The sequence below is a fragment of the Grus americana genome, chromosome 2 (assembly GCF_028858705.1).
Source record: "Grus americana isolate bGruAme1 chromosome 2, bGruAme1.mat, whole genome shotgun sequence".
NCBI classification, from domain to species: domain Eukaryota; kingdom Metazoa; phylum Chordata; class Aves; order Gruiformes; family Gruidae; genus Grus; species Grus americana.
In genome coordinates, this window is record NC_072853.1 from 160,972,205 (window position 1) to 160,999,627 (window position 27,423).

The 27,423-nt window shown below is 42.7% G+C and overlaps 1 long non-coding RNA gene across 1 annotated transcript in view; it reads right to left on the minus strand.

Moving 5' to 3' along the window:
- The window catches only part of LOC129203811 (uncharacterized), an 84,543-nt gene that overhangs the window by 44,816 nt on the left and 12,304 nt on the right, over positions 1-27,423 (minus strand). Inside the window, exon 2 of the long non-coding RNA XR_008576164.1 lies at positions 2,317-2,493. This is a non-coding gene — a long non-coding RNA (uncharacterized LOC129203811). The remainder of the gene's footprint in view (positions 1-2,316; positions 2,494-27,423) is intronic.

Genomic DNA, 27,423 nt, shown 5'->3' on the forward strand with positions numbered 1-27,423 from the left:
TCATTTACCCTGAAAAACTCCCCTGATGGTGACGATGTCAGATAGATTGCTGCAGGTGAAAATTGATACTGAAAGAACACCAAGCCCCAGCAAGTCTAAAAAAATATATCAGAAGTATTCACACTCCAAACTTTAATTTCCCAGCATGAGTCTTTTTATTTCACATGATTAATAGAAGTAACTGCTTAAACAATAGGTTTAGAATTTTTACCTGGATCCCTTCTTCTCAACCTCCACTTTTCATAAGCTGTGTGATGAATAAGTTATAAAAAATGTATTCAGTGGAACATTGCTCTGCAGAATAAAAGTCTCCAATTGTGAATCAGTATTCCTCATTCTTCTATGAATTAACATCCTAATAAACAAACTACCTGATGCTTAAAGCTGCTTACCAGAGAGGTAAGTTTTCTGGTTTTTTCAATTGCATTCTTTAATGATAGTATTTGCTGTCTCTTCTACTGCCATTCTTTCCATTACAATATGAATGAAACTATCCAAATTATTTGTCTCTCCATCACCACCTGCATGGTACATGAACAGGAGGGTCAAGTGCAGGGCTTTGGACTTTCCCAGTGGCTCTGTAGTAACTCACAAAATCATCACTGGCTTCTTGTCTATCCCACTGAGATGCACCGCTTTAGTGACCACTCCTGCATCAGAGACAAAGGCAGCAGAATGCAGAGTAGAGAGCAGAAATTAAGCTGAAGAGAGGATACCCTGAGGAAGAGCTTCCCAGCAGGAAGGTCTCCTAATTTATGGGATATTCTAAGAAAAGTGATTGAATTTAGACTTGTGCAGGATGAGAATGTACATAGGAAAACATGTTTGCAGGAGTTATAATAAATAATTTCTTATTGCTTCTGAAGGTTCCTCTTTCTGGAGCCCTGCCAGAGTAGCTCCATGGGAAGACATGGCCCATCATCTTCTCTTTAATGTCACCATACCTTTGTACTGGAACAAAGTCTTCAACCCATGCTCCTCTGCCAAACAGCCTGATCTGGCAGGCACCCAGTGGAGCTCAGCAGGGTCATTCCCACTTCAAGACCTCGCTTGTCAGATGCAGCTGGTGACCAGAGAAGCCGCGGTGCTGTGTTGCAGCCAAGAATGGCAAGGCTTTGTCCTCAGAAAAACTCCCTCTTGCTAGCAACCTACATGCATTGCTTCAAATCTTGGCATATCACTCTCACACATGGTATTTTCATCAGATGAGTTGGAAACCAAGAAAAGCCTCTCTTAGAGTGACATGAAAGCCCCCTTGTGTGATCTAGTAGGTAGAAGATTCACGCAATAGAGTGCAGAAAGCTTCAAAGTCTGTTGCAGAGGCCAGCGATCTGGAGGGATCACGAGCAGCGCCCTGGAACGCTGTGTTCACCTCACGGCAGCCACTGCCAAAGCTGGAAAGAGCCAAGCTGGGGTGATTCCCGAGCCTGCTGCACGGAGCTGACGGTCAGGAGCCAGCTTCTGGAGGGTACAGCACTAGAGGGCTTAGGAAAAGAAGATAGGTCCATGGTGGCAGAAGAATGGCAATCTGGCTGGACTCCAGCTGGTGTGGCCACTTTCAACACAAAACACCCTGAACCAGCAAGACAGCTTTACATTTGCACAGACATCTGCACTCTCTGTCCAAGGTCATTAGGCGTTTAAGGTGGATCTGTCTTCAAGGACGTACTTTTCTGGGACTTTGCCATCTCCATAGTGAAGGGCATGTAATCAGTAGACACATGTCAGCGTTATAGGTGAGTTTCAGCTTTTAAAGTCTGCCCGAGTGGATGTAGGTAAATACTGATGTTCCTAGGCCATTATTTTTCCAAAATGAACTACATTAAATTAAGCACCTTTATAATGTCCTTGGTTTGGGTTTTTTTTTCCTTTTCTCAGTCCCTTGTGTCCATGTGAGCTCATAGGCATTGGCATGTAGAAATCCAGGCACTTACTTTGGTTTCTGGATATGTATTTAGGAGTTCAATTTAAAAAAACATTCACCATAGTCTCCTAAATTGATTACTGCGATAAGCACTAAAGGATGTGAAAGACATCAGCTGAAAAAGAGGAGCAGGTACTTTACTGCTTGAAAGCATCCCCTGGAAGTGCTTGAGATATGTGGAAGCTGCTCTTTTGTTTCATATTGACAAACAAGCAAATAAAACCAAACAGTGAAGTAGGAAAACCTGAGCACTCTGTTCATTACCCTCAACACAATGTTGCCTGAAGGACCTCATACCAGAAAGACTTTCTTTGCGCTATTTTTTCCTCAACCCTCATTCTTGGATACCTCAAATGTTAACAATTAGTTGGTATTTGAACAAGTGGCCTCACCTGGTATAGGCTCAAGTGTAATCACTGCGCTCTGTGTCACAGACTGTAGCACAAGAGCCCTCTTCTCAGCTCCAAACACAACCGTGGCAGTTCTGCAGAGGACCTGCGCCCCAGCCCCATGAATAACAGGAAACGCAGTCTGGTGATGGACTTTGCAAATGGATCTGGCTCCAATCCCTTCAAGGAAAAAGGATAGTCAATGTTTAACTTTGGGTTTTGTGTTATTGGAAAACTAGAATAATGATGGAAACCTCAAAATAAAATACAGTCGAAAAGATACTGACCTTAGCTAGCATTTATGTTGCTTGGGGAGTGCAATGTTTTCCGCTCAGAAATAAAACACTTTGCCAGGACCAAATGCAAATTGCTTACCTGGCCCTTGCAGTATGTTATACTCATTTCTGATTAAAAAATAAATGCATCTGAATATGCCAAAGCACTCACATACGATAGAGCAATTATGTACTTCAACTCGGACCTCAGCTGCCCCCAAAAACCAGCTCATGGGAAGGAGGATGCCAATACCCACTTGCAGTCAGGACACAGCCAGCAAAGAGCGATTTTAACCTAGGACATTCTGAGCAAAAGCAAGAAACCGAGGCAAAGTCCCCGGTAGATAGAGAGTACTTGGTGTGCCCCTTCCATCTGCTACAAATAAATTACAGCTGCACTCTGCTCCACTCCAAAGGTGCAGTCTCCAGAAATGACAATCACAGTAGCTACATACCTAAAAACACCACCCAGAAAGATATATCTGAATTTTTTAAGCATTGTTGTTGGAGCAAGCTGGTATGCAGAGTGTCCTTAGGAATTAGGGCATGAAAGGTTTATAACACTCCCTCCTGTCCCCAGTTCTCAAGCTGGGAGAGATGGAAGGGTGCAAAGGTACAAGTATGAGCGTTGCTGTAGACTCACATCAAAAGCTGCCCCAATCTAAGCCATGTAGGAATGGATGGGTTGGGGAAGTAGCTACACGTAGTGGCACTTTTATCACTGAATCTTATACAATTGTACACAAAAACAGCCGTGCTGTGACCGTGCTAGTCCAGGTGGGCTACCTCAGCTGACTCTGGTCAACATGGGACTGATGAGACCCCGGAATTGTTTTCTAGACATTGTCAAAGTCCATATCTACCAAATTATTTTGAGTTGGACAAAACAAAGTATTGTATATACTCTGGACGACAGTCCTGTAATAGTAAGGGGATGAATTAAATGACCCAGTAAGTCTTCTCTATCTCTAATCTCTGTGATTACATGAGATATATGAGAGAGGGTTTTTAGAACCAATAATATTCATAGACTAAATATCTTTCATCCAGGAGAGAAAGACAAAAAATGAAACGTGTGCTAAAAACCAATAGCTGTGTTCATAAATCAATTCATTCAGAAGATTTTTTTTTCCTTTTCCCAGGCATTTGGGTAAAAGTAGCTCATGAGAAAAGGCTTTAAGAAGTGCCTTAGGCAAAGGAGAAATACAAAAAGCACTTTGCTGCTTCACTGACATGTTTAACATAAAAGAAATTTAAACGTGATCATTTTTCAGCTCAACAGTTTTTGACTTTATAATGAATAAAAATTTGAGTAAAGAAGAAGAAGGAGAGAAAGAAGAAAGAAACACTACATTAAAATGTGCTCCAGTCAGAAGCCTTGTGTTCTGAAGGAGTAGCCAAGGGCATTGGCAAGGTATATTTTTTGCAGCCTACGGCTAGATTTACCATCAATCTCAACTTTTTTGCAAAATTAAAATTATTCTCAACAGAAAAAGATGAGCACAAGTTATGTCAAAAAGCATTTCTCCATGCTGGTAATGTTCTTTACATTAGACACTCAGCTGTGTTTGCTCACAAAAACTACATGTTATGTTTGCTGGTGCAACTTGAATGCTGAACCATGCACGTGAGAAACTGGGTATTACATTTTGCCACAATAAATATTTTTTTTTTTTTAAAAATGTTCTTTGTTCAGTTTAAAGCTCCCAAAGTTATTAACGTCTTGGTCACCTCACACTGGGCTTTGGTCTGGAGAGGGCGATTCCTGCAGTGCCAATGGTGACAGTGGTGAGGACAGACTGGTGCTCTCAGGCTCTACCCCTCTCTTCATCACAGATCTCCCTTTCTCCTGGCAGAAGCATCCTGCTGAGGACCTTGCCCAGCCCCATGCCCAGCATGGAGATTGGCACAGAAAGCGTTACTTTGACCATGACTACCATTGCCCTGAAGATGAAAAGGCATTAGTAACTGCCTACTGCTTACAGATTTGCCTTTATCATCAAATGGCTTGGAAAAGTCTAAAACTAGGCACTGTAACAAATGCCAGCTTAGTCATGTTTCATTTCTTCTGTTTAACAGTCCTGAGCATTATTTTTCTTACAGTGAGGTAATTAAGTGCATCTGTCATGTATTTGACTTTTAAGGTTATAGTCATTTGGTGAAACATTAAATGAAAACTGCAGTGATTCAGAGTTGTTGAATTTCTAATATAATATTAATCCTCACTCAGCCTTTTATGCAACATGCACACACGCTCACATGCACTCTTACTCCCCCTGCTTGATTTTTCAAAATCTCTCCTTTATACCAGTCATTATTTTAATAGGGCAACAGCAGAATGCTTTTTCTCTTTGTAAAACAGATGCACAGTTACTCCTCGTCTCCAGCAGGCAATGGAGGAATTTCAGAGTTTCCTAAAAAAAAATGTGTACTTTTCGGTCAAGGCAGCCACTATAGGTATAACACACAAGGAAAGGCCTCACGAAAAGCACCTGTGATGTCTCTTCTCCACTGCTAGAGGCTGTACCTGGAGGTAAAACAGTTCCCAATGTAAAGCTAAGCGAGGTCTAAGGGCAGCAAAATTGTTCATGTGGACTAGGACCCCTGCAACGCTTCTGGTACCAGAGGCACTCATCTTGGTGATGGAGAAAAGTAGTACACATTCGGGCTGCCTTATCTCTGCTGTTATGAAGGTCAAAACCTGGCTTACTGGAAGGAGAATTAGGCCAGCAGCAACTGCTTCAATAAAACCCACGATGAGCACTGCCAGGTAACTCTTTTCCCCATCTCTATCAGTGTAGGGAGAGCAGAATTTTGTTTCTTATTTCTCCATCTTCCATACTTTATTATTACCTTTTTATTCTCTGGAGGTGCCTCACTGGTTCATAAACCACAAGCCACTAGCAGTGTCACTAAGGTTATTTTCATAGCTTCCCTCACAATACACTTTCTAAAACTCAGTGGTTTATACTCTGTTGTCCATGGAGCCTGGCAAGTGAGAGGACTATTTCTACGGAGTCAGAGAAAGATAAATAAGAAAACCAAGCTTTTTTCAGTAGGCTTAAATTTGCTACACATGCATCCTCCCCTCTAGGGAACAGTTGCAGATAAAAAGTTGGAATATTTACATTTACAGCAAAGACAGCTTCTAGGAGATAGAAGAAAAAAAACCTTCTACCCACCAAATATGCATTCAGTTAGCTGAATGTAGCTACCTGCACTTAAATATCTCAATGCACACTAGTCTGCCAAGGCTCCCTTCAGAGTCAGTGGAGATCCAGGCAAGAGAGCCAGCAGTGTCGGGGGGGGTCACCTCCTCTGAAAACAGGCGTCTATAACACTGCTGTAGGTGCCTATTTCTCTTATTGATCGTAAAGGAAGCCCAGGACGATGCCGTACATGTCTAAAGCTACGAGAGATTAAATCCACCCCAAGTGGCTGAGCACGGCAGGGCTCAAAGGGCAGCTCTCCCTCCCACCCGAGCAGGGCGTGATCCCCCGTGTACCACGCTGAATTAAAGTCTCTGGCCGAGGAGAGCTACTGTGTGCTCCTCGCCTGTCCAGCGTGTTCATTATTCATTCTTAGTGCCTTTATCTGCACAACGCAATCTGCCCCCGGCATAAATAAACAGGCTTGTTTCATTGGAGAACAAAGGGAAAGACAAATGCATGCGAAGCTGAACTGTCATTCTGTCAACAGGCCTTCTGCATCAGTACCAATATTTTAAACAGCCACCTTGGCTCTATTACAGAACGTGTGTCTTTTTCTTTGTTTTCTTAAAATAAACACAATGTTTTTCTTTTTAATTTTCCAAAAATATCCTGCGGATTCAGATATGTTTACTGCCTGTGTACAAGCTGAAAGAAAGAAGTGAAAAGCACTAGAAAAAGAAGTTTGATATACACCGAAAAGGTTCTGCACAGCTCCAGAGGCCATTGACAGGCTGTGCTCAAGAAGTGGCTGGAGTAAAAAGAGGACCAAGGAGGAGTTTCCAAAGTGTGGAATTTCTGCTGAAATTATTCTTAAACCCACACTGCTGTGGAGATAGTTGGGCACAGAAGGGATCGCCCAAGGCTGCTGTTCTTCTCACTTTGCGTACCACTGCCAAATCCATGCTTTTGGGTAGACGTTAGCTAGTAATAGTTACTAACGATGAATAGCTCAGCTGCAGGATTTAACAGATCATGGAAAGCGAGACTGGCTTGCAGCTCTGTCCCAAAGCAGGCGAGACAGACAGCTGATGCACCAAGGGCAGGACCGGCTGAGTTGACACACTGAGGGATGCATCTACCGACTGCTCATTTTTCTCTTAGCTCTTTCTCCCCATTTAGGCAAAGGACCTCAAATGCAACATGATTGACTGGATGCCTGTTTGTTAGTGACGTGCCCAAACAACTTCTCAGACACTTTGATCAGCCCTGGAGGCATGAACAACCTTTGAAAGGCTGCAATGCCCTTCCTTCTCTTTTCTCATCGAACTCCTGTGTCCTCCGGGTTCTGATCTAGACCAGCTGGAAGTCAATACACAACTCTTTAGCTGATGTTCCCCTGTGCTTGGAGGGAGCCAGGCTGAGGACAGGAATCAGTTTCTGTAAAAGATTCTGACAGCCAGGCAGGGAAATCCCCCCTGTTCCCACCCTCTTGTGCACAGCCACCAACCGGCCAGTGTTGATGCATTACAGTAAACAAATCCTGGGTGCCTCCCTAGAGGAATACACGGGAAGGATTGCAATGCATCTAATCAACTCACAGCCTATTCTTTGTTCTAGCTAAAGTACAAATTAAGCATCTTCCTGCTCCAAGCACATTAAAGTATTTTAAAAAGCAGAGAGCACTGATTTAATAATTTAATAAGCAGTATTGCAGGCATTTCTGGTAGTCTTGGTCCTTACTGTAATCTCCACAGACATTGGAAACACCCGTGTCCACCCTCTTCTGGTGTTCATCCCCTACTCTCTCCCCTTTTAATACATGATTAGAAAAAAAAAAAGAAAAAAAAGAAAATGTTCTGCCAGTGGGAGCAAAGCAGGTGACCAGACCTGAGCTGGTGCTGCCAAGGAGAGGTTGAGCAGAGAGCAGTTGCTGCTGCCCTGGGACAGGCAGATAAATTCACCTTCTGCTGCAGACAGATCTGAGCACTCTTCATATGAGGATGACCCTGCTACAAGAGCTGAATTTGGACAGAGAGAGCAGCAGGGAGGAGCTGTGCACAGAGGTTCACAGGCAGGTGCAGCCGGGGAAGCAGCGCGCAGCGGGTAGCAGGAGGTGCATGCTGTGGGACCAACCCTGCTCTGTGCCAAGAGGGAGGTAGGCTTAGGAGAGCTTCTCTTAGGGGAACCGGGTCAATTGCTGAAGTTGGAAAATGACATACAGCCTGCCACTTTCCATCCATATGCAGCTTCCACAGCCTATGCTCCAGTTGTTTAAGACCTTTAATAACAATACAGCTTTGTAGGAAAGTGCAGGTTTTGGCACATCTCATGAGTTGGAAGAAGTAACAGTAGTGAGCCACAGCAAGGTATGGGGCAGGTAGATCTGCAGCAGTGTGACTGGTGCTGATGGCAGATAAAAGCATGAGATGACTTTTTAAGAGCAGTGAAGTCTGTCTGTGACCCACATAGTAGGGAGAGAAAAGACATAAACAGTATTGCAAAGAGTTGTGGGAAATATCAAAAAAAATGGAAAAAAAAATCCATCTCTGGTGCTCTTGTTTCTGAATTCATCCATTTAGAGTTTTGCTCATTTACCTATATAAGTGGTGGTGGGAACAGAGGTTCTACTAAGGGTCAGATTAACCAACCTGTCCCCCTTGGCCTCCTCTCCCATTCCTAATAGCACAGAATCAGGACCTCATCAGAGTAAATGCTGGGTTATCTCAGGCCCCAGTGTGAACCTGTCCCAACATCTCTCCTGTCACTGGTCAGTGGGACCCTGTAGTTCATCATAGCTCTGCTAGCTGCACCCAATATGCAACTGTATTTGGGTGCAAAATACAGCAGGATTCACCCAGACACAGGACATGGGAACAAAACGCTGCTGTCTGGCTTCAGCTGTGATTGTTTATCAAACCAGAGATAATAACCATGAAGGTTAAAATTAGCCATGCTCAAATATTTTTCTGATTAAACAGCAGCACTAGAGGTTGCAATCGCTGTATGCTATTCAGGTACAAATCTACTTTTCCATCTCTTTTTATAGTCCCTTGCGCAACACATCTGCCCCTCTCTTCTCCCTGGTGTGTGCAAGCTTGCTGTAAATGGCCCTTGTCCCATTTAGGCAGAATGCCTTAGTTTGTATTATTCAGTTGATCAGTGACATAACCAGGACTCCAGGATGGGCTTAGTGAGCATCAGCCTGGCTCCTGGAAAAATCACTAGCCTGTTTTGGTGGGTGGAGGAGAGTTCATAACACCACGGCCAGCACCAGCAAGGAAACATGACTGGCAGCTAAAAATATGGTGCAGCAGGTATGAACTGTAACATCACTAAAATTAGCATTGGGTAATTTCGGTACAGCCTACTATTCCTCCTCTGGCTCTAGCCTTGCCAGCAAACCTCCCACTGACAGAAAATGCATTTGTTATCATTCCTATTACAAGTTTAATTCTCTGAACAGTCAGGTGTAACTGATGGAGATTGCCTTTCTCATTTGCTCAGTCCTGAGGCTTTCCCTGGAAGATCTCCAGGAAAATTCTTTAATGATAATTTTTCTTCCACCTCAGCTGCTCTTTATGAGCAAGGACAACCAGTGGACCCTCCCTTTTTGAGTCTCCCTGGAAGAGTACGTATTTGACACTACAGAGAACAGGGCATAATAAAAGAAAACCATTAGCAAAGACTCCATTTGTGTCCAAATTTTGAAGAAGTAGAGTGATAAAGAGTACTACAAGGGTCTTCATCACTTTTAACTGAAGTTCACGGTCTTATCTGGAACCAAAACCAGAAACAGATGCATTTAAGAGAAAAGCTTTCTGTTGGCAGTGGAAGAAATGCAAAACAGACCTTCTATAACCTCACCCTTAAACTTTGCGAATTTAATGACAAAATTGTGCAAAGATTTTGAGAGAGGGGCTAATATATTCAGGAAACAACACATGCACAAAACATTAAACCTTTGAGTTTGCTGATCCCTTTAAATTGTATTTAACTGCAGCTTAAAAAAAAATCTTTAAAAAGCCCAGGTATTAAGTGAGGTACCAGATTCAAGGGAAGGAAAAAAACTTTTAGAACAACTTTGATAACGCTAAAAGGAACTGAGAAACTTCTGCTTGAAAAGGTCTCTCTGCAGGTATTAACATTTCACATATGGTAGTGTATTAGGAATATTTAATGAAATGTGAGGTTAGTACAGGTCTTTGCACACATTTGGATTACTGCACAAAAAGTAACTAAAAGTTAATCCTCAACAGTAGCATCTGCACTTGATATTAGTTCTTGCTGCAGGTGGGAAAAATTAGGTTGTGATTAAGAGATTTATACCTGGTCATAGCCACATGGTGTTAATGCCATCACTATAACCTAACGCCCCATATCAACAGGTTGGCTGCAACTTACTCCCTTACAGACATTTATTTAGAGAGTTACCAAGGTTTCACTTGCTGCCTTGTCTTCTGTCTTTCTGTAGGAAGGCAGCTGACTAGATGTGAAGGTAGCATCTTCTTCCTCATAGAGTTTGATACAAGGGAGACAGAAAAGTTTCCTGAAAACTGCTCTGTAGTCACGAGACACACAAAGTTCAATAGGAATTACGATAGCCATGGAGAAGGACAGAAAGATAGTGACATAGGAGAATGCTGGGAAAAATTGGCAGCTGTATTGGGTCTGGCTGAGATGGAGTCAATTCTCCCCACAGCAGCCCTCATAGTGCCGTGCTGTGTACGGGTAGCAGCAAGGTGTTGGGGACACCCCGGGGTTTTGGCCACTGCTGAGCAGCGCTGGCACAGCACCAAGGCTGTCTCTCCAACATTCCCCTCACCAGTAGCTGGGGGTGGGCAAGGCCTTGGGAGGGGACACAGCCAGGACAGCTGACCCCAACTGACCAAAGGGGTATTCCATACCATAGCACATCTGCTCAGCAATAACAGCTGAGAGAAAGGAGGAAGATGGGGGGCGGGGATTTGTTATTTATGATATTTATTTTCCAGAGAAACCGCTACGCATACTGAAGCCCTGCTTCCCGGGAAGTAGAGAATAAATCTTTTGGTTTTTTCCTTTGCTTCTGCACATAGCCTTTTGCTTTTGCTTTTTTTAAACTGCCTTTATCTTGACCCACAAGGGGTTTTTTCCATCTTACTTTTCTCCCCGCCTTGTCCTGCTGAGAAGCGGAGTGATCGGGTGGCTTGGTGGGCACCTGGCATCCAGCCAAGGTCAACCCACCACAGCAGCAAATTTACATTCTTCCCTGACTTGAGCAATGTTGTGAGGGAAAAAAAAAAAAAATCTTAGCAATAGTTTTTACTTGATTCCACTATAAATGCTGTTTCCTGGGGTTATTTTGAATAAAAGTTTCATGTCACGAGAGCATCATGATTTTCACTGCTTTATGTTCATAAACCACAATGAAAAACCCACCACTACATACTTCCCAAATCCAGAGAAGTGGCAAATGCAAGCAACCTGCATTTCTCTTTGGATATGACATTTTCCTGGTTATAGACTGTTGAACAAAAATTGCAGTAAAAAATTCAGATTGCAAAGCCAAGTATTTAAAAACATTGAGATATCTCAATAGAAGCTGGCTGAGATATTTTCTCATCTCTGTTTTCTGAAAGAGCAGAACTACTTTAACCAAAAACATTCCATAAATGCAGCTCGAAGCATAACCAAACATGGAAAATTTGGATTGAAGAGGTTGTAAAGAACTGATGAAGGAAAGGAGTTTTAAAAGGGCTGCACTCCCAGCTCTGCATAAACAAAAGCCCACACACTCTTTTGTCAGATGCCTCCATTAGTGGTGGTTGTGGGAGCTGGGAAAGTAGCTCCTAGTCCTGTGCCAGGTCAAGAATGACCATGCAATGGTTTGGGTGCCATCATTGCTACACAAGTCATACCTTGGCACTGCTCTGCCTGTGGTGTTGTAGGATGTTACACCAAGGCTGGGCATGACTTCTTTCTAGTCTCTCACTACCTTGTATGTATCCTCAAAGTAATAATTTGATAGGGCTTTGGGCAGTAGTCCATTTAATCCCCCAGAGACTGAAAGCTGCTTCAGGCACTATCTTCTATTCAGCATTACTAAACAATGCTAAGACCTTGAACATTGCACTTAGAAAAATTATATTATCTATGTGTATTGTAGTAATGCTAAGCAATCATTGCCTGGGTTCGGGGTCCTGCCATGGTGGGGTTGAGAAGAATATGTCCCCCCAACCTCTTAGTGAACCATAAATTGCCTTTCCAGGCCACTCATAGCTGCCAGTCTGAAATCTGTTTTTTGTTTGTGGGGTTTGGGTTTTGTTTTGGGGTGGGTTTTTTTTTTTTCAATTTATATTTATTTAGATATTATTCTGCTAATTTTAAGCCAAATGCACTGGTTTTACTACTGTTTATCTTCGGAGTTTTAAGTTGTAAATAATGACATTTCCAAGGTTTTCTCATTAATCACAAAGCCATTAATGTCTTTGCTTTTAATCAGAGGAAGAGAAGAGCTGTGCATGATCACACAGACCTAAACACTAGCATTTGAAGGAAAATGCTGAGTATTTGGAGCTTTGTGGAAAAAATGGCAATGACAGCTGGTGCTTTACAGAGCTAAAATCTTTCACACTGTTACAAGTAGGATAACCACTTGCTACCAGCTGGTAAAGTCTACGTGTAAAAATAAGCTGTGTAGATGGGCTTATGGTGTTGTCTAGTTGCCAAACACCTTGCAGTAAATTTATTTTCACCTGTGGCACCAAGGTTTATATAGAAACTTCTTACTGAAATGCAAACAAATGTAATTTATACAACAGAGAAAGAACCTGAGTGTCAGTATAAGCCAGATTGTAGCATTCTTGCCTTTAATGTGTTTGAAATTGGCCATAGAGTATAAACCATACAGTGCAGCTAGAAATTTCAAATGCATGCCTATGAGCTTATTTGAAAAAGTCATTGCTCAATGTGGAAGAACTGATAGTCTAATTTTGTGAAAATTCCAACTTAAATAACTCGGGGTCAGATCTCGGCAATGTTGTTAATGGGGGTTTTTCCTTACTTTTCAGTGTAAGAAGCAAGTTCTGCCTTCTCTGGTTGATGCAGATAGCGCTCAAAGCATGGTGGATGAGAATTAACTATCTCATTGCGGTTGACTAACTCAATACATATTGATTTGTGGGTCCTGTGACCTAAACAAAGACAAACTATATTAAAGTTTGAAATAATGTTAAATAAAGATGGGCTTCACCAAATTAGATAATAGAAATCACATCCCAATAGCACTCTTGTGGTAGAATAGTTAAAAGACATTGGCTTCCGGAAACCATAACTTATTGACGGTGATATTCCTTTGGCTAGTTTGATCTCAAGCCAAGCTGCCTGTCTCACTGGTGTGGAAGTCATCACAGTCGTATCAATCCTGCCCACTTCAGACAGAGACCAGTTCAGTGGTAAATGCTGGAGACATCTCAAGACCCTGTGACTGAGATTATTGACTGGTACTTAAGAAATTTATCTCCAGCTCTGCAGCATAGTTCACATATTGCATTTGACAAATCCATGCCTCTTTTTTTTTTTTTTTTTTTTTTTTTGGTATGTCTCCATCTGAGTGGTAAAGTCTTTGACCACCCCATGGTTCTGTGGCCCTGATGTCCAGACGGGGATCTACCACAGCATGTTGTGCTCCCTTCCGGCATACAGATCAAGGTTTCTTTCCCATGGAAATCAGGATGAGGCAGAAGAGGCCAGTGAGTATCTGCATCTTCTCCTGGTCCTGTGTCATGACATGATGAAGGCACATATCTGGACCTGGAAGCTGGAAATCTCCCTAGTTCTGCTGGACTGGAAATACCAAATTAAGCATCACAAGCCATCTCCACTGAGCTGGCTGAAAATTTCACTCACCCAGTAAAATTACATGAACCATGAAGAGAAGGAGAGGAACGATACAGATGAGGGCAGCAGAGATGAAGAGATACTCTCCATTTCAATGACACCCTTTGTTTAAGCCAGCTGAGAAATGGCATTATACCTTTCCCATCCACATTTCTCACTGATTCAGTCAGCACTTTGCTCCATACACTGGGTTCCCATACTCAAGCATACAGTTCTTCCCAGGTATCACATCCACTATTGTCATGGTTTAGCCCCAGCCAGCAACTAGGTACTATGAGGCCACTTACTCGCTCCTCCACCCTGGTGGGATGGAGAGAAGAATCGAAAGAAAAAGATAAAACTCATGGGTTGGGAGGGCAGTTGAATAGGACAGCAAGGGAAGAGGAACATAACAACAACAATGAAATTTGCATTGGTGACACCAAGTACAGGATGTGGCTCTGTGACATTGCCTGTGAGGCAATCAACAAGCGGCTGGCTCTGTTCATTTGGTTTGATTTTTACAGGTGACATTGTGCTTCTTCACATCTTTGTTGTGACACCTTTAATGTGACACATTCAGGTGAAAAATACCAACTAATAATGCATTAAAATAAATGTGATATTACATGCAGTATTTACTGGCAAGACATAACTGACCTTGTCTACTTGGTAAAGAACCTTCTTTTGAAGTAAGGTATGTTGGGAGTTTCTCATGGAAACAGAGCACTGATAATTAGATAAGTTTATTCACAGGTATTTTATTACAGCATTAAAATAAAAGCCCTGCTGCACTGAAAACTTCATCACAAACAAATGCAGACTCATCCAAGAAGCCACATGCAGAAGAGCTGGTTTTCCCCTGCGTGAAGAACAGCAAGATGCTCCTCTGCTGGCATTTGTACCGACCCTTCAAGCCTATGAAAATCTACACTTTGGAGGGCTGTATAGGGAATCCCAAGTAAAAATCAGTTTGCTGACAGCTGTTCCTTACAAATGGGTAAATTGGTATGGTTTATGTGTAAACCAGCTCTGCCTTGGCCAACACAGGCCTGACAAAGCTTGGAGAGAAGGAAGAAGATCCATCCTCCGTATCCTTTCTTCCCCCAAACTCATCCCTGTCCCAAAGCTCTCCATAGCCTCTTAAATGTATTTCCTTCTGCTCCAGAAAAATGGTACAAACCTGCTTGAAGTACCATGGGCTCAAAGCAGCAGTGTTACCCAGTCTCTTCTCCAGCTACTGTACCCCAGTGCCTATTCCAAGATTAACAGAGAGTTTACTGAAGTTTATTAATGCAAACAGATGAAGATATTATCCCCAGATCGTGGGGAGGGCCAGGTGTCTAATAACTAATGACTGGCTTGTGGAGCACATATCTTTACCTGTTGTATCCATCCTATTTTCCTATATGCTCGTCTCATCTGTCTCTTACAGATTTTTAGAATACTTCTGAAAGTGCTATGAAGTCTTCAGACCAAGACTGTACTTCTGTTACATTCCATCAGTTCCTAAGCCTACAGACCATGAACCCTCAGACTACAGCTAGACTAAGCAGGGCTTGGGCACTTGTGACATCTCCCAGCCTACATCCACAGGGCAGTATAACAGTAGTATTAGTCTCCTGGGGGATGACACAGGTCAGTGACTGGTCTCAAAAGGCAGTATGGAGGAAGCCACTCTCTTGAGGGAAACAGTTGTATGGAAACACGCAGCACTGCGTGTGTTCGCTTCAGAGCCAGAGCATGTGCCCTGGCATGGTTACTTTACTGTGTGGATAAGCCTCTGAGATCATGGGCTAATAGCTCCAGTACTTAATCCAGGCCATTTAGAAGGGCTCAGGCAGTGGAGCATCTGCTGCTCTCATTGGGAGATTATTTCCCCCAGTGACAGTACCATCAGAGTCCACCCCCTGTCCACCATCAGTTAGCCAATCCCAACTGTGGCAAAGATGGGAAAAGCCCCTTGGGTGTCTCCACCTGCCTGCTCCTGGCTTTATATTCCTTACACGTGAGTGTCGCGCTGTCTCACCCTTCCTTCCACATCCTGTTCTTGTGCTGTTGCCAGATAGCATTTGTCTTGCACAGCTGGGGAGCCTTAAGCCATTTCTGGGAAGGAGCAATCCTTGAGTCTGACTTAGGTAGGACCTTATAGTTCCCTGTGCTCTGGAGGCCCTGGGTCCCCCTGGACACCTCAGTGGTAGTCTCTTTTCAGAAACGCCTGGCCAGAAGTTTACTGAATTTAACATCTTGAGCCATATCTATGGAGCACTTTTCCACTAAGCCTCCTAATTCTCTAGCTTACTTGTATTTTGCTTCACTGCTCCCATGCTGATGCTGTACAAGTCACAATTAGTGCTCATAACTTTCATTTTAATAACTGGAATGTCCATGAGCAGAAAATCAGGAGCTCCCTGAAAGATTTGTCAGGAGTTAGGAACAATCTTTTATCTTCTTTTTGGTTTTTTTATACTTTTTTTTTCTTTTTTTTCTTTTTTAATTTTTCTCTCCAGAACAGCTAGAATGGTAGGAACAATTTTGTAGGGTGTTTGGTGTATGTTCAGTGAAAGTTTAGAGGCATTCTTTGAAAAGTTTTAACCACAAGTAAAGACAATCCATAAAAAGTCGAGCTGAAGGGCACAACTATCAAACACCAACTCATGAAGTGGCAGTGCAAAAGAATAAAAAGAGCTTGTAGAAGCAAAATATCTCCACTTTTGTACTGTGGTGTTTAGCTTGCTACATTATGGCTTCTGACAACAACAGGTGACAGGAATTTAAAAAAAAAATGAAGCATTCACTCTCTTCTAGTCCACTCTCACCAGTTTTACAAGCTAGATCATCAAACAAGAAAAAAATCCACCACAGTATCAAGGAAACACTCCCTGCCACATTCAAGGACACATAAATGTTAATAGTGCCTGGCACCAATCTCCTGACACACCAGTTGGCGGTAGTTGCTAAGTGCTATAGTTTGGTAGAAAGAGAAAAGGAGAGAGAGTTTGAGAGAGAGATATTTTATTTTTTTAAGTGAAATTAAATGGGGCTTCTTCACTGGAGATGCACGCCTCTCAAAAATGTTTTCTAAATGGAACTTCCCCTTAGTCCTTCACCGGATATTTCTTATCTTTTGACAGAGCAAAGGATATTTCCTATCACTGTTCCCAAAAACATCTAATAGCAAAGGAAAGAATTCCCCAGGCTTAAAGAATTCAAGGAGGATTTTTTTTTTAATCTGAGTTCCCAAATTTCCCAACTTCCAAAAGTCCAAGAAATCTCAAACATTTTTTCCCTAAGAAAATCTCAAAAAGTAGAACAGAATAGGACATGGCAGAAGAGAAGCACGCAAAGTCTTTCCTACCCCTCCACAGCAGGATGTGAGCACATTATGATGAGAAGATCCAGAGCATCTGAGTGTCTTCAAATGATGCATTAAAAACCTTGGAAAATCCATATGTAAATAAATATATGGCCTGAATATATATGGTGTGTCTGAGGCAAGAATAGGGCAGGCTAGAAAACACAGCTGCTCCCACAGTGTTTTCTCTTCCAGAAAAGCTTGGATTGGCCCTGTTTGTTTCCAGTCTTGGTTTAAGTGACTTAGATGATGTCAAGATCTGTCCTCTGTGGGAACATTTCCCAAAGTTACCTCTACAATGTTAGGAGGATCTTCCTGGCTGTCAGATGAGGCTGTCCTCCCACTTCGAGCAGTTTCACTCCCTTACTCATGTGTATAACACTAGTTAACTTCAGAAAGTCCTGTCCTTCTCAGAGCAACTGTGAGAGGAGACACTCTGCGTGGAGAGGAGCCAGACAATCAGTGTGGATCATTTACCATCCACAAAGCATCCAAACTGCAACTGCGTTGTCTGCTTTTATCTGGGTCATGAAGGTCAGATATTTTAAGATATTTATAGAAAGGTAAGAGAGGTACTTATCAGCATTTTCTAAATCACCTGCACTCATTGAAATGAAATAAAAGTAGTCATCAACATGCTTTGCGGGGTTTGCAAATCCCATTCAATACCAACACACAAAAATGCTTTTTAATATCCAGTCTGCATTTTGTCTTAGACATTTTTCTAAACAAGAAAGGCACAGGTTAGTGCAAAATTATTTCCCATGCTTTTAAAAAGAGACAGATCTTCTTGTTTCTGAACAGGTCTGTAGGTCAGGAGAAGAAAAATTTCCCTTTCAAAAGGGGCTCAGCCTTCACCCAAATCTGTGAATTCAGGTCAAATTTGGGAAAAGAAAAAAGGTGAGGAAAAAAATGGCAAACCCCAAACCTTCCATTGCCACATTCTCCAAACACATTCTGATTTTTTCTTCGGCTGGCTCAGAGAACATTTGTCCTCACACTGCAGACCTTCTTCCCAATACCCTACATTGACCAAAGACATAGAGTGAAAAACCAAAACCCACACAAGTCATGTGCCACATCAGTAATGTGCAGTGAAGTGTGGCTGCTGCCTCCCTGCTTTAGATGGCTCCTTTAGCACAGGACTTGCTAAGTACCTTTTCTCCTTTGCTATGTACTTTTTCCCAGGGGACCTGGGAAAGTAACTGCAGCCCATGCCACGGAGGAAATCAATCCACTTTCCTACTCTCCCATGAGCAAACCTAGGAGAAAAATCCTTTCTGGAACCTCAACGCAGACAAAACACAATAATAGGTGATATAAAGACTGATGCCACTAGGAGCACCCAGCGCACCCTCCTATATTCTCCCTATATTTATAACCATAACATTTCTTCATTGTTTTTCCCTCCAAGCAACCAATCTATGGCTTAAAAATGGGGAAAAGAAATCTTTCCTGGCCCCTGAGATGACCAGAAGGAATCCCAAAGTAAGGGGTTAATATGACATAAACATAACATCCATGGACAGAAAACAAATCAGGTCTTTGGTTTGCTTTTCCAAAAAGAGGTCTTGGATCAAAACTTCCTTTGTTCTTCTAAAATCATAGAATCATAGAATCATAGAATCTTTAAGGTTGGAAAAGACCTCTAGGATCATCAAGTCCAATCATCAACCCAACACCACTGTGTCTACTAGACCATGTCCCAAAGTGCCATGTCTACACACTTTTTGAACACCTCCAGAGACGGTGACTCCACCACCTCTCTGGGGAGCCTGTTCCAATGTCTGACCACCCTTTCAGTGAAGAAATTTTTCCTAATATCCAACCTAAACCTCCCCTGGAGCAATTTGAGGCTGTTTCCTCTTGTTCTATCACTTGCTGCTTGGGAGAAGAGACCAGCACCCACCTCACCACAACCTCCTTTCAGGCAGGTGTAGAGAATGATCAGGTCTCCCCTCAGCCTCCTCTTCTCCAAACTAAACAACCCCAGTTCCCTCAGCCGCTCCTCATCAGACTTGTGCTCCAGACCCTTCACCAGCTTCATTGCCCTTCCTTGGAGACGCTCCAGCACCTCAGTGTCTTTCTTGTAATGAAGGGCCCAAAACTGAACACAGTGCTCGAGGTGCAGCCTCACCAGAGCTAAGTACAGGGGGACGATTCCTTCCCTACTCCTGCTGCCCACACTATTCCTGATGCAAGCCAGGTAATGATTAAAAATTCCTCTGAAAATAAAATGGACCACCTCCTTTGGAGAATGAAATTTTTTGCATTACTAAAATTATTATGAAAATTAAAAGGAATTGATTTTCACCAGCCTGATGAGATCTGCCCTTCTCATGCTTGTCCTAACCACCACCACTAATAGCCAATGTGACTGCAAAGGACAGGGTGCCTATCTATTGCTAGAAAGCAGTGTAACATGATTTGAGCTCTCTCTCCTCTCCTTGGTCCTTTGCTGATGTGGAGAAGGAGAATAATGTTGTTCTAGAGCATGACTACAGTCTGGGAGATCTCTGCTTTGTATGCACCCTGAGGACACCTCACTGGAAAGCGGTCCCACCTTTACTCCTCCTTCTGCCTTGTATTAAGATCATATTTATATTATTTTAAGTAGAAACTTTGTGCAATAAAATGTACTTTTTTATCACAAGGAAAAATTCTTAGGCAAATACGTTTCTAGACCTTGTTCTCAATGGGCTGAAAGAACATATTTTGCATTATGCACATGCTTAAGCGGTGTTTTAAACAGTGACAGATTAAAATCAGGTCTTCATTTTGTGAAATTCTATTTCATGGAGTTTGAAAAATCTTTGGCTTTTTTGCAAAGTGAAACCTACATACATTTAATGCAATAGTATGTTAAAAACAAACAAACAAACAAACCCCAAAAGATTCAACCAAACTTGCAGTGCTGTTCCAGATCAGTAAGCTCAGAAGTAACATTATGTAGATCAGTACTGCTGAGATCAGCTTTCAGGTGTTACAGTGATGAGCAATGGTATAAAATCCTATAATCTTAGGGAAGGATGTAAGTGATGTAGAATTTGTGCTGGATTCCTGTTCAGGGCTTCACTTCACCCCTTCGACTTTGCCAGACCTCCCTCTGACACCACCAAAAGCTTTGGGTATGCGAAGAGCAAAGAATGTAATCAAATGAATTATGTATCATTTGTTGGCACTCTTTAAAGATGACTTAGTTTCTCTTGCCAGATGTTTTCTAATTATTTTTCTGCTGCTTTAAGGGGAGACTGTGTTCTGCTTGTCTACACCTTGTTTCCAGCCTCCACACACTTTTTCTTTTTAGGATGATATTTATCACTCTGTGTTTATCTTTTAAAAAAAAGAATCCATTTCCAGTACTTGTAGTTATTAATTCTTTCATCTTCTTCCCCATTTGCTTCACCTGCAGTGCAATGCTACATGGCTTATATGCATTATTGTGTTATTATTTGCCTCAAATATGTTTTGCACTGTTGCATGAATTATTTTTGACAGCTGAACAAAGGCAAGATGTTAATCCAAGGAAGCAATCTGCAGAAAGTGCTACTGTACAAGAGCAGGAATGTCTGTGCAATTTACCTTACCCAAAGAGGTACAGCAGAAATTGGGAATCATCAGTCTGTGGATATCATCATGCTGATGCAGCCAACAGCACTGTGAAGTCATGGACTAGGTTGCTTTGTCTGCTTATCAACCATTTGGAAAACTTTATGTTATTTCTACTTTGGGCTTTGAACAATAAAGATGAAGTCAGTCAAAATGCTGAGGGTCCTTCTGCAAAAATGAAGAGAGGATATTTCTGCTCATTAGCTACCAGTCTTGCACCAGTGCACTCTCATGACTGCAGAGTGAGAATTTAGCACATAGGGCAACATTTGGGCATGACACCACAGTGACACAGCCAGCATGCTCCTGCTTCTGGCCAGGCTAATCAGGGCTTGTTAGGGAAGTTTCTGCACACACAACCACTCTGGGCAACCTGCTTCACTGTTTGGTCACCCTCAAAAAATGTGTTTTCATATGTTTAAATGGAATTTTCTGTATTTCAGTTCATGCCCATTGCCTCTTGTCCTGTCACTGAGCACCACTGAGAAGAGCCAGGCTCCATCTTTATTCCCATCCTTCAGGTATTGATGAACACTGAAAATCCCCCTGGGTCTTCTCTTCTCCAGGCTAAGCAGTCCCAGCTCTCACAACCCATCGTCATGTCAGCTACTCCGGTCTCTCTACCATCTTTGTCATCCTGCACTGGACTTACTCCAGTGTGTCCTTTCCTTTTGTCCTGCGGACCCCAGACCTGGACCCAGAACTTCAGATGTATCTCACTAGTGCTGAGCAGAGGGCGAGGATCATCTCCCTGAACTGGCTGGCAACGTTCCTCCTAGTGCAGCTCAAGTGACTTGTTGGCCACCTTTGTTGCAAGAGCACATTGCTGGCTCATGGTAAACTTGTCCAGGGCCCTTTTTGAAAACTGCTTTCCAGTGGATCAGCCCTCAAACTTCATTGGTGTGTGGTGTTATTCCCGCCCAGGTCCAGAATTTGTCACCTGAGGAAGAATAATTTTTCTCTGATGTAGTCTCCTGAAGCATAGCCTTTGATTAACTTCATGAAGTTCCTGTTTGCCCATTTTCCAGTCTATTAAATTACATCTGAATGGCAGCAGAACCATCTGCCATATCAACCACTCCTCCTAGTTTTTTATCATCTGCAAACTCGCTGAGAGCGTACTCTGTCGAGGTCATTAACAAAGAGATTATAAAATATTTGTCCCCATAACAACCGTTAGGGCACACCATGGCTGTCTGCCCTCCAGCCGGATTTCATGATGCTGATCACAACCCTTTGAGCCTGGCAGTTCAGTCAGTTTTTGGTCTACCTCACTGTCCACTTACCTATACCATATTTCATCAGTTTGTCTATGAGGTTGTTATGGGAGACAGTGTCAAAACTCTTGCTAAAGTCAAGATAAACAACATCCACTTCTTCCTCAAGATGCAACATGCTGCCTCCCATCCACTGCCTCCCATCCACTGCCACCCCAATGTGGTGGCTTTTTTCCAAACTGAAACGGACACAATGAATTACACTTTGGAGGTATCTTGCTCTATTCATTGAAGGTAGAAGGAACTTTGTATGATTTACTTAACCTTAACATGGTTAAATTAAGTGAAGTGAGTCCCACACTTAGGGTTCATATTCCAGTTGCTATTTTCTGTAATTTGCACAGGCTCATAACAACAAACCTCTTCCAAATATCTCATGTGACAGCCTTTTTGATACACAGCTCCTCATGCAAGGCAAGCAGGTAGTTAGGCTGCCTCTTATTCCTGAAAAGTGCAATAACCAGGTGAAACTGGTCATGCTGAGGCTGGTAGAAGCTTTGCCACAGTCTGCAGAAGCAGGATTTCAGTCTCCTTTTTCTGCTTGCATGCCATGCCAGGAGACCAGGGAAGGGTAGTGCCCATGTGAGGTACAGATGCATGCCTGGTTCACTTAGTTTTAGTATGCTCTCAGTTTTTCATGGAGGGAAATTCTTTGGAAATACTAACAAATCTCCACCATTTCTACTAAAATTTGCAGCAAATTTCCTTTCAAGAGACATGCTCACATGTTTCAGATGCTGATTATATGTCATACATGCCTCATCCTTGATAACAGACCTACCCATGGCTTATGTTTCAATCTCAAGTCCCTGATGTATCACTCAATAGGTTTCAGTTCTGGAACCGTAACCTTAAAACCCCACTTGCTCACAGGGCATGTAATAACATTCAAAAACCTCCATCATGCCAGAAAAGTTATCCTTTCTACTTCAGTGAACACAAAACTCTACTCTCTTTTAAGGTTGCTTAACTTTCAGCTGTTAAAACTGAAGTAGTCACTTACTAAAAGCACTTACATACATTGCAGAAGTAATAAAAAGCTAATGTCTCTTCATTTATTTATCTTCTGAAAGATGGCTTGAGTGCTAGCTCACTCAACACTGGGAGGTATGAGTATCTTCCAAGTATCGATATAGATAAATACATATATTATTGCTTATTACTGATAAATGTACATGACTGCAACAGGAGCAACAGGGCTCTCTGTGCAAATGGGAAAGGGCCAGGACTTTTCCTCAAAGTCACTCTGGTCAAAAGGGCTTGACGCAATAGAGCAAGAACAGCCTGATCCTACTCACAAATGGAGAAAGCATCACCCTGTCAAACACACACCTTCCACAGCTCTGCAGCCGCCCATGCACCCGCTTCCCACATACAAAGCACCATTGTTGACAGATAATAAATTATAGCTCCTCAATGTTGACTCCTATTCAGAGTTCATTCAGCTTTTTATGGGTGATCCTATTTTCCCATTCATAATGTTAACAAATAATCACAGTGTTCAGACAACTGTGTGATGTCAGGAAACTATCTGAAGTTTTCAAAGCAGAGACTACAAAATAACCATAACTGCACGCCAGTGGGGTGTTTCATCTCTCTGGTTTGGGAAGCAGAAAAGCGGGAGTTGGCCATGGATTCACTCTTATCTCAGGAAGGGGAATGCTGTAGGAGAACCAGAGATAGTTAGCTCTTCTCTGTGAAGTAAATAATAACAATAGATTTGAGTAGTTATTTTTTAAATAGTTTTAATTAGTTAGTTAGTTAGTTAGTTGAGATGTGTGGTGGGTTGACCCTGGCTGGAGGCCAGGTGCCCACCAGAGCCACTCTCTCACTCCCCTCATTCACTAAACAGGGGAGAAAAGGCATAATGAAACGCTTGTGGGTCGAGATAAGGACAGGAAGAGATCACTCACTAATTGTCATCACGAGCAAAACAGACCAAACTTAGAGAGGGAATTCATCTAATTTATTACTAGGCAAAACAGAGTAGAGGAATGAGAAAATAAAATCAACTCTTAAAACACCTCCCCCCACCCCTCCCATCTTCCCAGGCTCAACTTCACTCCCGGCTTCAACCTTCCCCCCCTCAGCAGCACAGGGGGACGGGGAATGGGGGTTACAGTCAGTTCATCTCACGGTGTTTCTGCCGCTTCTTCATCCTCAGGGGGAGGACTCCTCTCATCGTTCCCCTGCTCCAGCATGGAGTCCCTCTCACGGGGTGCAGACCTTCAGGAGCAAGCTGCTCCAGTGTGGGGTCCCCCACGGGGTCACAAGTCCTGCCAGCAAACCTGCCCTGGCGTGGGCTCCCCTCTGCACGGGTCCACAGGTCCGGCCAGGAACTTGCTCCAGCGTGGGCTTCCCACGGGCCACAGCCTCCTTCAGGTGCCTCCACCTGCTCCGGCGTGGGGTCCTCCACGGGCTGCAGGTGGAATCTCTACACCCCCTCATCCTTCCTCCATGGGCTGCAGGGGGACAGCCTGCTTCACCATGGCCTTCACCACGGGCTGCAGGGGGATCTCTGCTCTGGTGTCTGGAGCTCCTCCTCCCCCTCCTTCTGCACTGACCTTGGTGTCTGCAGAGTTTCTTACATCTTCTCACTCCTCTCTCCGGCTGCAAAAGCTCTCTCTCTAAGTGTTTTTCTTCTTCTTAAATATGTTATCACAGAGGCGCTGATTGGCTTGGCCTTGGCCAGCGGCGGGCCCGTCTTAGAGCCGGCTGGCATTGGCTCTGTCAGACACAGGGGGAGCTTCTAGCAGCTTCTCACAGAAGCCACCCCTATAGCCCCCCTGCTACCAAAACCTTGCCACGCAAACCCAACACAAGATGTTATACAGACTAGTGCATGGTTTCAACTTTCCCCCAGCTGTAGTTACAAGAAGTATGGAACATAAAGCCTGTGGGCCTTGCATTTTTTTTTTTACTGATGAAATCTAGCTCACTGACCATTTTTCCAGTGGTTCACCACTTTGTCCTTGAGAATGTAGTTTAAAGAAAGATTTTTTTTTTAATTACTTCATGTTCTGCAAGAAGTCAAAATGGCTCCTGAAGTTCCCTAGCCACTGTGTGCCAATCTAGAGAGCTGCTAAGCAGCTGCAGACTAATTAAATAATCAGTGAGACAAATCCTTTTCTGATTTACTCCCTGTGGAAGTTGGCTGAAATTTTGGCGTTGTGAAAGATGTAAATCAGGGCAGGGTTTGTCAAAGTCCTTTCCATTTAATTTTTAGAGGTCTTAAATCAACAGCTTCGCTGCCCTTGCAGAGACCTGCAGAGCACACCCATGGGTGCTTGCAGCACTGCTAAGGTAGGGGGTAGCTTCTGTGTGTTCTTGTATAGCTGTTCCTTAGCTCCAGCAAAAATGCCTCTTCACATCCTTCCTCTTAAGGAGATATTTGGAAGCACTAAAATATTAATAATGATCTCCTGAGCCACTGCTGAAATCTGGCACCAAGAGACTGGCTGTCCCCATGTTTCCCATGAATCTCATTTTTCTCTTTCCACCCCAGTGCCACCGTCCATCCCAGTTCACCCTCCTTGGGCTTCACAGAGGGATCAGAAGGTCTGAGCTTAGTCGCAGTTGCCCAGTAAGTTTTCTTGCATCTTTAGCAGTGACTCATGAGACTCTGGACAAGACAAATCCCTTTTTTTGTCAATGCTAGTAGAGAACCAATGTTTCCTTCATCACCATTCTAAGGGCACTTGGTCATTCTCCATCCTTTCTTCAATGGGCTGCACCCCAAAAACTTACCCGTCAAACTTCCATCTTGATGAGCTGCTCTTTAGCACTCCTATCTCAGCTCTCTGTCTATCCTATATCTCAGATTTAATTAGAAGGTCTGTAAACCATTACCTCCACATCACCTCTACAGAAAAACAGTAACACCAGGCTTATTTCATGGGAAGGAGAGTTTTGCTATTTTTTTCCATATGACAGGATCAGCTTTTTGAGAACAAGAACCAATCTGGGATCTTCTAACTACACTCTCAACTGTGACTAGGAAATAGATTATACTATTCTGTCAACAGAACACATCATAACATCTGTGGTCGTATTAGGTGGTTTCATGAAAAGTGGGAAAACAAAATGAAACAAAAAGACTTTTTATACACAGCAATCTACTATTTGATTTCAAGACTACAGAAGCATTTAATTTCAGCAGTGCCAAAATGTTTTGCAGAGATAAGGTAATAATATCTCAACTTATGTGATGCCTTTGCAACACTGTAAAAATATATGTATTGGCATATGATAGAGAAGTCTAGGCAAAACGAATCTGGGATATAGTCAGAACAAAGCATTTTGGGCTTATCAAAGCAAAATGAGGAAAAAAAGTCACTTTGATTTTTCGCTGTCATATTTTGTGAAAACTGACATATTCTTACAAGCATTTCTATTTAAATTATTGTGAGGGTTTTTTGTGGAAACATGATGGATCCAAGCTTTTCTGTAAGTCCTACTAATGATTCTTTCTTATCTTGTAGGTCAGACATAATAAAGTAATCCTTTGATTAACTGTGCCCCACATGGAAAATAAGGACAGAAGCATGAATTAAACCTATTATCTAACGGAAAAAGATCCAGGGAAATGTGAGGAACCCAAGAGTAATATGTTTTCTGGGACTCTTCTGCTGAGAAGACAGATTACTGGGTGCTGGAAAAGCTGCAGTTTCTATCTAGCCATAGATGAAGCATTTCAAGAACTGGATAATTACCTAAAGTGGTCAGCTATTGAATTTTTTTTATTTCCCATTGGTATGAAAAGTAAGCACATACTCTTTGCCAGGCAGAACAGCAATCAATAGGTAATGGAGAAGTAATTTGTCTGATGACATCAACTGAATGCCAGTCCTTCAGCACCTCTATTAATAAATGTCATGTATCCATGCCAGGAGACTTGAGATGACATTGAGCTTTGAAGTCATGGTATTGACTATGAAATATTCCTAAAATAATGTCTCAATCAATCTATATTGCCAGTTTCCACATGAGATTCTAGATCAGATTTGCTTCTCATTTCCATTAGCCGTAGTTCAGAGCAACCGCACTGGCTAACTCCAGTCTGAAATTAATGTTGCTGAAGGCAAGAATTTGGTTCACTGAATAAGTATCAGATGCAAGTTTAATTCTTTGCAAATTTCTAGCAAGGCTCTCAGAGTAAATGAACATCTCTCTGCTGAAGCCAAATAGCTTACCCTGGAGATCTACATGTCTCGGTCAATATTCTCCAGAATGGACTGATCCAGCGATAGCTTTCACCTCCTTAAGTTCATTCACTTTTTAAATATAATTTAGGGGTCTGGTTTTGAGCCTGGATTCTGTTTTAACCATGCACATCTTCAGAGAGCAAAGACCTCTCAGGTCACTGGAAAGGGGAGCAGTAGCATCGAACAATTAACAACCTTAAAGGCAGAGAAGTCCTTTCCTTACCTGGGGGACTGAAGGGTTCTGTGATCCTTCCCTGCCATCTTCTTCCTCATACCATCACTCCTCACCTGAGATCTTGGAGGCAACTTTGCCAAAGTGACTCCTGCTTGCAGGAACAGTGGCAGTAGCTGCAATAGCTGTGAACCATCTGCTTTCTCTCT